Here is a 12,107-nt window from a genome sequence, read left to right as displayed (position 1 = left end):
GATGCACACCTGTAGTCCCAGTTACTTGGGAGGCTGAGATGGCAGGATTGTTTGAGCCCAGGAGGTCAAGGCTGTAGTGAGCCATGATTGCACAACTGCACCCCAGCCTGGGTGACAGAGGGAGACCCTGTCTTTAAAAAAAAAGAAAACAAAAAAATAACACTTTAAAGATTAATATGGTACCCAAAAGGCAGAAAGAATAAAAATATGAGGAAAAATATTTTCTAAAATTACAAATAAAAGTGCCCAATATAACTATCTCTTTGAGGAAAGAGCCATTTACTATATTTCTGTCCTTTATAAGCACCTGGCACAGTGCTCAATAAATATTTTAAATTAAATTAATGTATATATTTTGGATGTGTATCACTGAGAGACTAAGGAGGTAAATTTTTGGCTTAATTACGAATGGAAATAATTAAAGAAACTTGAAAGAAATTTTGAGCAGACATGTAACTGAGATGGGAAATTAAACAGCCTTTATTATTCATTTAAGATTTAATTTACAGCAGCTGACTAAGGTAAAATGAAAAGAACACTAGTCAATCAAGATCCATTCCAAGTTACTACCTATGAATGCTTGGGCAAGTCATTTCACTGTTCTGACTTTCAACTATAAATGAAAGTTGATTTAGGTTGATGATCTTACAATTACAAGCACATTAACAGATTACTCCAAGTAATCAAAACAACAGAATTTTAGATTCTAAAAAACTGTAAAATACAAATCTGATAACAAAATGAATATGTATTTCTACAACTGAGCTAACATTACTACCAGATAGTGCTCTACAAGCACTTCTCTGATACCCAAACTTCCCCAGCTATTGGTTATAATAATAATGATAGCAAATTCTGAGTGCTTACAATGCTTAATCTCCACAATAATCCTACGATATAGGTATATTATCCCCATTTTACAATAAGGTAGACAAGTTAGATTTGTTCAAAGTTCGTAACTAATAGCCAAATCAAGATCTGAACCCTTGTGGTCTGATTCCAGAGCCTACACATCAGTTTGCCTGAAATTAAAAACTGCCAGATGGCCGAGAGCTGTGGCTCACACTTGTAATCCCAGCACTTTGGGAGGCCTAGGCGGGCGGGTCACCTGAGGTAAGGAATTCAAGACCAGCCTGGCCAACATGGTGTAACCCTGTCTCTACTAAAAATACAAAAATAAGCTGGGTGTGGTGAGGCACACTTGTAATCCCAGCTACTTGAGAGGCTGAGGCACCAGAATTGCTTGAACCTAGGAGACAGAGGTTGCAGTGAGCCAACATTGCTCCACTGCACTCCAGTCTGGGTGACAGACTCTGCCTTAAAAAAAAAAGAAAAAAAACACTTGCAGCTGCCTCTCTCAAAAAGGGAAATTAAATACTTAAGTATCTCACTCCAGAATATCTGGATTGCATTTCCTCTGATCATTAAATGAAACCGCACTAACAAAGTGACCTTGCTCCTCCCTCAAACCTGATCTAGTCAACAAATTTACATTCAATCTGTAACAATGCATTAAAACACCACAAACGTGGGAAAATACAGTCTCAAAGTCTTAAAATTTGTGTTTATGACCAGGTGCGGTGGCTCACACCTGTAATCCCAGCACTTTGGGAGGCCAAGGTGGGTGAATCACCTGAGGTCAGGAGTTCGAGGCCAGCCTGGCCAACGTGGTGAAACCCCATCTCTACTAAAAATACAAAAATTAGGCCGGGTGCGGTGGCTCACGCCTGTAATCCCAGCACTCTGGGAGGCCAAGACGGGCGGATCACGAGGTCAGAAGATCAAGACCATCCTGGCTAACACGGTGAAACCCCATCTCTACTAAAAAATACAAAAAACTAGCCGGGCAAGGTGGCGGGCGCCTGTAGTCCTAGCTACTCGGGAGGCTGAGGCAGGAGAATGGCGTAAACCCGGGAGGCAGAGCTTGCAGTGAGCTGAGATCCGGCCACTGTACTCCAGCCTGGGCGACTGAGCAAGATTCTGTCTCAAAAAAAAAAAAAAATACAAAAATTAGCCGGGCGTGGTGGTGCATGCCTGTAGTCCCAGCTACTCAGGAGGCTGAAGCAGAAGAATCAGTTGAACTGCACAGCTGGGCAACAAGAGCAAAACTCTGTCTCAAAAAAAGTAATAATAAAGCAAGAGAATAAAATTAAAAGGAACACTACTCAGCAATATAAAGGAACAAACTATCAATACATGCAACAACTTGGGTAAATCCAAGGTAATTATGCTGAGCAGAAAAAAAAAAAAAAAGCCAATCTTGGCGGGGCACAGTAGCTCACACTTGTAATCTCAGCACTTTGGGAGGCTGATGCAGGTGTATAATTTGAGGTCAGGAGTTCAAGACCAGCCTGGACAAGATGATGAAACCCATCTCTACTAACAATAAAAAAAAAAAATTAGGCCGGGCACGGTGGCTCATGCCTGTAATCCCACCACTGTGGGAGGCCGAGGCAGGTGGATCACGAGGTCAAGAGATCGAGACCATCCTGGCTAACACGGTGAAACCCGTCTCTACTAAAAATACAAAAAAAAAAAAAAAATTAGCTGGGCATAGTGGTGGGCGCCTGTAGTCCCAGCTACTCGGGAGGCTGAGGCAGGAGAATGGCGTGAACCCAGGAGGCGGAGCTTGCAATGAGCTGAGATTGTGCCACTGTACTTCAGCCTGGGTGACAGAGCAAGACTCTGTCTCAAAAAAAAAAAAAAAAAATTAGCCAGGTGTGGTGGTGGGCACCTGTAAGCTCAGCTATCAGGAGACTGAGGCATGAGAATTGCTTGAACCTCGGAGGAAGAAGTTGCAGTGAGCTGAGATTGCACCACTGCACTCCAGACTGGGTGACAAAGCGAAAACTCCATCCCAAAAAAGAAAAAAAAAAAAATAGCCAATCTCAAAAAGTTACACACTAACTCCATTTATACAACATTCTTAAAGTAATAAATTATAGAAATGGAGAATAGGTTATTAAGAAAAGGGGTAGAGGGAGGTAGGTACGGTTACATAGGAGAACAATACTAAGGATCCTTGCGGTGGGCCGGGCGCCGTGGCTCACGCCTGTAATCCCAACACTGGGAGGCCGAGGTGGGTGGATCACGAGGTCAGGAGATCGAGACCATCCTGGCTAACATGGTGAAACCCTCGCCTCTACTAAAAATACAAAAACTTGGCCAGGCGTGGTGGCGGGCGCCTACAGTCCCAGCTACTTGGGAGACTGAGGCAGGAGAATGGCGTGAACTCGGGAGAGGAGGTTGCAGTAAGCTGAGATCGCACTATTGCACTCCAGCCTGGGAGACAGAGCAAGACTCCATCTCAAGAAAAAAAAAAAAAAAAAAAAAAGGATTCTTGTGGTGATAAAATTGTTCTATACCTTAACTGTGGTGGTTGGGTACAGATACATTTATGTGATCATAATGTACAGAACTAAATCTAGACAAACAAATGAGTACAAATAAAACTGGGAAGCCTGAATAAAATGAGAAGATTGTATCAGTGTCAATATTCTGGTCTTGGCGAGGTGTGTTGGCTCACGTCTGGAATTCCAGCACTTTGGGAGACTGAGGCAGAAGGATCACGTAAAGCCAGGAGTTTCAGAACAGCCTGCGCTACATAGTGTGACCCAAACTCTACAAAAATGAAAAAACTAGCTGGGCATGGTGGTGCATGCCTGTAGTCCTAACTATTCAGGAGATTGAGGTAGGAGGATCTTCTAAGCCTAGGAGTTTGAGATTACAGCAAACTATGATCATACTACTCTCCAACCTGGGCAACAAAGGGAGACCCTGTCTCTTAAAACAAACATACACACTAGTCAGGACACTGTACTACAATTTTACAAGATGTTACCACTGAGGGAAACTGCATACTATGGTTTGAATAAGATTTGTCCCTGCCAAAACTCATGTTGAAACCTTATTTCCAGTGAAGCAAGGTTGTGACGTGGAGCCTTTAAGAGGTAGGGCCTTGAACAGGAGGTGTCTGGATCACGAGGGCCCCGACTCTGTGGGTGGCTTGGTGTTAGTATTGTGGTAGTGAGAGCGTTATCTCTGGCAAGAATGGATTAGTTCTCTGAGGAATAGATTAGTTCCTGAGAGAGTGGGTTGTTAAAATTTTAGCCATAACACCCTTTGAGTTTTGCTTTTTCACACATGTCCACCTCCCTTTTGATTTTGCTCCATGTTGTGATGCCACCATGCTTCTTGAACTTCCCAGCCTGCAGAGCAGTGAACTAACAAACCCTTTAGGCCAGGTGCAGTAGCTCACACCTGTAATCCCAGCACTTTGGGAGGCCGAGGCAGGCGGATCACAAGGTCAGGAGATCGAGTCCATCCTGGCTAACACAGTGAAATCCTGTCTTTACTAAAAATACAAAAAAATTAGCCAGGCGTGGTGGCAGGCGCCTGTAGTCCCAACTACTCGGGAGGCTGAGGCAGAAGGATGGCATGAACCCAGGAGGTGGAGCATGCAGCCAGCCGAGATCGCATCACTGCACCCCAGCCTGCGCAACAGAGCGAGACTCTGTCTCAAAATAAAAAACAAAAAACAAACAAGCAAAAATACAAAAAACCTTTTACTAATTATCTAGTCTCAGGTATTGTTACATCAACACTAAATGGACTAAGATACTGGGTAAAGATACATAGAATTTCTCTATTATTTCTTACAACCATATGCAAATCTATAATTATCACAAAATTAAAAGTTTAACTTTTTAAAATGACATTAAAATTGTGGCCTTTAAACTCTTTTTGAGCATTGGTAGCAATTTTCCTATACATGAAATATTAACACAGAAATCTAGGCATCCTTTTTGATTGTAACATGAAAAAATAGTTTTTATCTCTTATGCTTTAACCAGTAATTGTTAGTGTCCACTTGAAGTGCTATACTAAGAAAGTCAAATATAAAGGGAGAATGCCACAGAGATGTCTGCCAATGGGTACAGTAGGCATTTGTACTTCATATTTGCTATATCTGTGGTTTAAAAAAATAGCAGGGAATGTCCACGCCTGTACACCTGAAGAACTGTTTGAAAATCAGTAGCTAAACGAAAATACTGATAAAATTTGATATGAAAAACTTGTTTCACTGGTATATTCTACTTGTCCAAAGGACGTATTGAGTAGAATATTTTTTACTCTTTCAAAAAATAGTGTCAAAGCTTACTGTAATTAAAAATCAAACAACAACAAAATCCTAGGCTGGATATGGTGGCTCACACCTGTTATCCCACATTTTGGGAGGCCAAGGCAGGAGGACTGCTTGAGGCCAGGAGTTTGAGGCCAGCCTGGGCAAAAAACCAAGACTCTGTCTCTACAAAAATTTTTTTAAAAATTAGCCAGGTGTAGTGGTATGTGCCTGTAATCCCAGCTAATCAGGAGGCTGAGGTGACAGCATCACTTGAGCCCAGGAGTCTGAGGTTACAGTGAACCATGATAGCACCACTATACTCCAGCCTTGGGAACAGACCAAGATCCTGTCTCTCAAAAAAATAAATAAGTAAAACAAAATAACTTTTTAAAAAAATCCTGCAAACACTTTTTTTTTGAGATGGAGTCTCGCTCTGTCATCCAGGCTGGAGTACAGTGGTGCGATCTTTAGCCACTGCAACCTCCGCCTCCCAGGTTCAAGCGATTCTCCTGCCTCGGCTTCCCAAGTAGCTGGGACTACAGGCGTGCGCCACGATGCCCAGCTAATTTTTGTATTTTTAGTAGAGACGGGGTTTCATCATGTTGGCCAGGCTGGTCTAGAACTCCTGACCTCAGGTGATCCGCCTGCCTCGACCTCCCATAGTGCTGGGATTACAGGCTTGAGCCACCACGCTCAGCCCCATTTATCTTTTATTTACTTAACCTATATAGACCATTAGGCTTGATCACTATTACTTTTTAGCCTTTTTTTTTGAGACAGAGTCTTGCTGCATCACCCAGGCTGGAGTATGCAGTGCAGTGGTGTGATTACGGCTCACTGTAACCTCTGTCTCCTGGGTTCAAGAGATTATCCTGCCTCAGCCTCCTAAGAAGCTGGGACTACAGGCACGCCACCACGCCCAGATAATTTTTATATTTTTAGTAGAGACAGGGTTTTATCATGTTGGCCAGGCTGGTCTCAAGCTCCTGACCTCCAGTGATCCACACACCTCAGCCTCCCGAAGTGCAGGGATTACAGGCATGAGCCACCATGCCTGGTCTTTTTTTTTTTTTTTCTTCTTTTTTTTTTTTTTTGAGATAGTTTCACTCTGTCACCCAGGCTGGAGTGCTGTAACACAATCTTGGCTCACCGCAACCTCCGCCTCCCATGTTCAAGCAATTCTCCTGCCTCAGCCTCCCAATTAGGTGAGATTACAGGTGCCCACCACCATCCCCAGCTAATTTTTGTATTTTTAGTAGAGATGGCATTTCATCATATTGGCCAGGCTGGTTTCGAACTCCTGACCTCAAGTGATCCACCCACCTTGGCCTGCCAAAGTGATGGGATTACAGGCATAAGACACCATGCCCCACCTTTTTCAGCCATTAAATAACCACACAAGAGCATGTTTTTTATTAAAACAATGTTGGCAATTATTTTATTCTGTCATTCTTTCTCCACCCCCCTGCCACCCACCCCCAACCCCCAAGATGGAGTTTCGCTCTCATTGCCGAGGCTGGAGTGCAATGGCACCATCTTCGCTCACTGCAACCTCCACCTCCGGGGATCAAGTGATTGTCCTGCCTCAGCCTCCCAAGTACCACCATCACAGGCACCTGCCACCATGCCTGGCTAGTTTTTTATATTTTTAGTAGAGACAGGGTTTCACCATGTTGACCAGGCTGTTTTCGATCTCCTGACCTCAAGTGACCCATCCACCTTGGCCTCCCAAGGTGTTAGGATTACAGGAGTGAGCCACCACACCCGGCCTATTCTGTCATTCTTTAATCTCAAGTAAAACATTGTCCTCCCTCTCCTTCTATCTCCTTCTAAGTATGCTTTCTATCACTATTTTGAATCCATTTCTTTCATACTAGAAAACTTGAAACTTTTCTTCTTTCCCTCTCTAAAAACAACGTGCATCAAATCTAATTAAAAGAATTTAAACAAATCTTTCTGATGGTACTGTCTACATTTTATTATCTCAGAGCTGGGCAATGAATACTTCTCTAAGTAGTTTCTTTCCATATACTAACCTGGCTTTTAAATCACTGGTTCTCAAACATAGATCCACAACTGTTACTTTTCATATACCTGGGGATAGGAGTAGAAAATGATAGGTTCCTAGGCCTTACCCTAGAGATTCTCATGTAGTAGGTCTGAGATATGGCCTGAATGTCTTATCAAAAAATTAAAAGGGCATTCACACCAGTGCTCTATTTTAGAACTAATGGTTACAACATTGGACAGAATATTATACTTCAAAAGCCACTAGTTTCCTCCTGACTTTGACCTATTCAAAAAAGTGTAGTTCACAGTAATTTCAGTCAAGTTCCTAATCTTGACATTTTATCAGGTTACCTTGTTCCATACTAATAATCTAAGCTATAACTCCTTTGATTATGCAAGTCTTTTTTGCTATTGTTGGCATAACCTTGCTCATTCCTCTTCAAATTCACTAATTTTTTCCTTTTCTTTCCCATCCAATAAAAATCATATTAGACCTTCAAGAACCAATGCTTCCTTGAAGCCTTCCCAATTTTAGATAGCTTTAAAATATCTAGTAGATCAACCTCCTAAGGGCTGTTTCCTCAGCCGTAAATAACAATTTGACTAGTCTTTATCTCAAAAGACTGCTCCAGCTATAAAACTTGTTCTACACTAATGTCTTCTCTTTTTAACCTCCTAAAGAATGCACTATTTACATTAACTACTGGTTTATATTTTGACACACATTATTTTAGAACAGCTGTTAAATGTATACTTCCACAATTAGATCATCTATTTGACTCCATAGCAAGAACTGAGGTATTTCTATATTACCTCAAAGCCTGTAATTCAGTGGCTAAGATACTACCTAAATTATTATTGATTAAATCACAATTTCCTTTTTTCTAACACATTCAATCTCTCCTCCTTCCTTTAAATGAACATGAAAAAACAAAACCTGCCACTGACGAATGTTACTAACGTAGTTGCCCCCAGGCAACCCATTATTAGTCTCCCATCAATCCTGGATTCAATCTTTCATTTGTTTGATTTACTATTCCCACCTATCTATTGGATGTACATTTATGATATCTGCCATCACTTCAAAAATCAAGCCTTCAAAGTGAAACTTTCTTTTCCACACATCTTCTTTCATTCTATTTTTTATCACTATCGTCACTCTCCTCTTAATCCTTCTTTCCTTCCAGTCTCCTATTATATCCAGCCACCCAATCTCTTGTGCCTCCTCAGTGTTTAAGACTCATTCTTCCTCAGCCTCCATGGCCCCTACCATCATTTTCATCACCTGAATAATCCAACAATCAACAACCCTTTTGATTTGTCACTATCAACTTCTAAGTAATTTGTCTCTAAAGAATGGAATTCTTAGTATTGTTTAAGTATTTCCCACTTCCCTCAGAGTACAACTATTCTATTATTTAAAACCAAATCAAATTCATTCTTTCAACATATTTATTGAACATATACTATGTTCTAGATACTGCTCTAGGTGCTTGGGAATGGGCAATGAACAAAATTATATTGCTCTTACAACACCTGAAATGACCTATGGCAATCCAATATAATCAAGGGTACCTTTGAGTAGTTTTTTGTTTGTTTGTTTTTTGTTTTTATCCTGGAGTGCAGTGGCACGATCTCAGCTCACTGCAACCTCTGCCTCCCAGGTTCAAGCGATTCCCCTGCCTCAGCCTCCCAAGTAGCTGAGATTACAGGCGTGCGCCACCACAATTGGCAAATTTTTGTATTTTAGTAGAGAAGGGGTTTCCCTATGTTGGCCAGGCTAGTCTTGAACTCCTGACCTCAAGTGATCCACCTACCTTGGCCTCCCAAAGTGCTGGGCTCATAGACATGAGCCACTGTGCCCAGCCTTAGAGTAGTCTACTTAAGTAGTTGCCTTTGATTAATGATTTGTTTATTCTCATTACCTTGTCAAGAACTAGTCCTTTATAAAAGGATCAACAAAAATTTTCAAATGACTTTAATTCAAATTATTGAACAGCCACTCTTTAGCTATGTGACCCTAGGAAATGTCTCAGTCTCAGGCCGTGCACGGTGGCTCACACTTGTAATCCTAGCACTTTGGGAGGCCGAGGTGGGGGGATCGCTTGAGCTCAAGAGTTAAAAAGAGACCACCCTGAATAACATGGTGAAACCCCGTCTCTACAAAAAAACAAAAAATGAAAATTAGCCAGGTGCGGTGCTGCAGGTGAAGCTGAGCACCTGAGGTAAGCTTGGGAAGCTGAGGTGGGAGAATTGCTTGGGCCTGGGAGGTGGAGGTTACAGTGAGCTGAAATCATGCCAGCACTCCAGCCTGGGTGAGTGAGACCGTCCCTCAAAAAAAAAAGCAAGAAAGAAGAAAAAGAAAACAGAAATGTCTCAGTCTCGACTGGGCTGATGGCTCATGCCTGTAATCACAGCACTTTGGGAGGCCGAGGCAGGCGGTTCACTAGAGCCCAGGAGTTCAAGACCAGCATGGTGAATGTGGGAAACCCAGTCTCTAAAGAAATTCAAAAACTAGTCGGGCGTGGTGGCCCATGCCTGTGGTCCCACCTACTCAGGAGCCTGAGGTGAGAGGATGGCTTGAACACAGGAGGCAGAGTTTGCAGTGAGCCAAGATCACACCACTGCACTCCAGTCTGGGCGACAGAGCCAGACTCTGTCTCAAGAAAAAAAAAAGTCTCAGTCCCTCTAGGCCACTCAGGAAAAAATGAGCAAAATATCTGTCTTGTTGTACAGAGTAAGATATGTAGATACAGTGTAGGTATTTATTTATTAATGTTAGTTGTCTCTTAGAATACACAAAAAATATAGTATTCAATCCAATGATAATAATCAATTCCAATCAGAATACTGTTGGCCACTAAGCAAATGGTGAAAGAACAGCAACTCTATTACTGTATTTGAATAGTTACCTTAATATTTCAGATGTATTTAAAATATTTACTATAAAAATCTTAAGATTAAAGTAAGAGTAGGCTTAATTCCTAAGTACTTAATAAACCCATAAAATCAGTAAGGGACCAAAATTAATTATAAATATATATATATGTAAATACTTTCAAGTTTAAATAGTTTTACTTCTACAGCATTTTCCTGTCTTTTAATTCCAAGACTTACAATATCCCAAGATCAGCTTCTTCCTCTTCATACAGTAAATAGAAAAACAAAAACCTGGAAATGGGAAGACTAGTATAATACAACTAGAGAGTTGAAGCTTAAGGAAAGAAAATGTCTATGCATTTTACACACAAAAAATGAATTATGGAATTAATAGATCCACACATCCAGTGAGAAAAATACTATGCAAACACACGAGCTTTTAGAGTAGCCTGTCTTGAACTTCAAAAAAAGCACACAATCTCTGAAAAAATTCAGAATACAGGCAAAAATAAAATGTCAAGAATGAGGTTGGTGGATACAATGAGTCCTATAAGGGACCAGTACATTTGCTATGAGACAGACTACACTCACTTTCACCTTCCAGCTTCACTGTAAAGCTGAGGTGGGAAGACTGCTTGATCCCAGGAGTGAAAGACCAGCATGGGCTGTTTAATGAGACCCTATCTCTACAAAAAAAAATTTGTTTTAAATTAGCCAGACATGGTGGCATGGTGCCTGTAGTCCCAGTTACTTGGGAGGTTGAGGTGGGAGGATCGCTTGAGCCTGGGAGATCAAGGCTGTAGTGAGCCATGACCGTGCCACTGCACTCCAGTCTGGTCGACAGAGCGAGACCCTGCATCAAAAAAAAAAAAAAAAAAAAAAGAGGGGTGGGGCCTTTCTGCAAAGGGATTATAGATAAATGAAAAACAATCCACATATAGTGAGCTCATCAGCCACTCATGAAAATCATTTAAGCATGAGGAAACTGCTGTGTGTAGCTGGGGATTGAACTAGCATTGCTTTTCCCAAAATCCTTAATGAACTATTTACTTTAGGAGGTAAGAGGTATCAACTTTAAACTTCTGTAAGTGAAATTTTAAGCTATGCCAACATAATCTTCTTTGACCTATAACTTGCACTATCACTGTAGATCAATTTAAATGATAAATACCAGTTTCTCACAATTATTCTCAAAGTAATTACATAATAAAACAGCATTTGTCTTTTGGTACAACCATATCACATCCATGAGATTTGCCAGTTTTAACATACAATTCAAAGATCAAACGGTTGACAGATTAATGTATAGCTAACGATTAATACTAATACACAGCAACTAGGTTACTGTACACCAATTACAGGCTTACATTTGAAAAAACCACACAATCTGACTCCAGCGATATTAACCAACACAATCATCACTTATTTCCCTTAGGAAGCAGTATGTGCAAGATGAACAAAACAAAATTGATAGCTACTATGATGCTTTTACATAGGAAGGCACTCAACTATCTGCCACTAAATTAATCTAGTTTACAGTATTATCAGAGTTCAAAAGTTCCCTAAAAAAGGATTTAAATCTCACAAGACAACAAAGGTCTTTGGATCCTGGTATGTTCCAGAACCACTTGAAATCTGTTATTTCATCTAGCAGAGTCCTATAAACCCCACTGGATAAACCAGAGTCAGATCCTAAAGTCCCATTTTTAGATTTCCAAGACATTAAATAACCAAAAGAGTTACAGTATGTAACTGGATCCATCCCCTTTTGAATTAAAGAAATCTAAATTTACATATACACAAGAGACTAGATGTTTGTGAGTTCATCAAGGTTAATATGGAGAATTACAAAAAATATATCTTAAATACTGTACTTTTAATTTAAAATGTCCTTATCAATTTTTTAGTTTCAAGCCGAAATGTATTCTTTGAGTATAGCTCGCCTGACTAGAATTCTAGTTTCTTGTTCCTACATAAACCAGATCAATAATGCATTGTCTACAGTTTTTTATTCAACATATTTCAAAATAAGTTACCTAGATTTTTCTGGGGAATCTGAAAGTAGACTTCCTTCTAGATTTCTATTTTTTCC

At 40.7% G+C, this 12,107-nt stretch overlaps 1 protein-coding gene across 2 annotated transcripts in view; it reads right to left on the bottom strand.

The window, feature by feature from the left end:
- The window catches only part of KMT2E (lysine methyltransferase 2E), a 100,235-nt gene that overhangs the window by 76,455 nt on the left and 11,673 nt on the right, over positions 1-12,107 (bottom strand). The gene's annotated exons all lie outside the window — the stretch shown is intronic.

This window comes from Piliocolobus tephrosceles, chromosome 8 (assembly GCF_002776525.5).
Source record: "Piliocolobus tephrosceles isolate RC106 chromosome 8, ASM277652v3, whole genome shotgun sequence".
Taxonomy (NCBI): Eukaryota; Metazoa; Chordata; class Mammalia; order Primates; family Cercopithecidae; genus Piliocolobus; species Piliocolobus tephrosceles.
The sequence above is the reverse complement of the archived record's forward strand: the minus strand, read 5'-3'. Positions and strand labels throughout refer to the sequence as shown.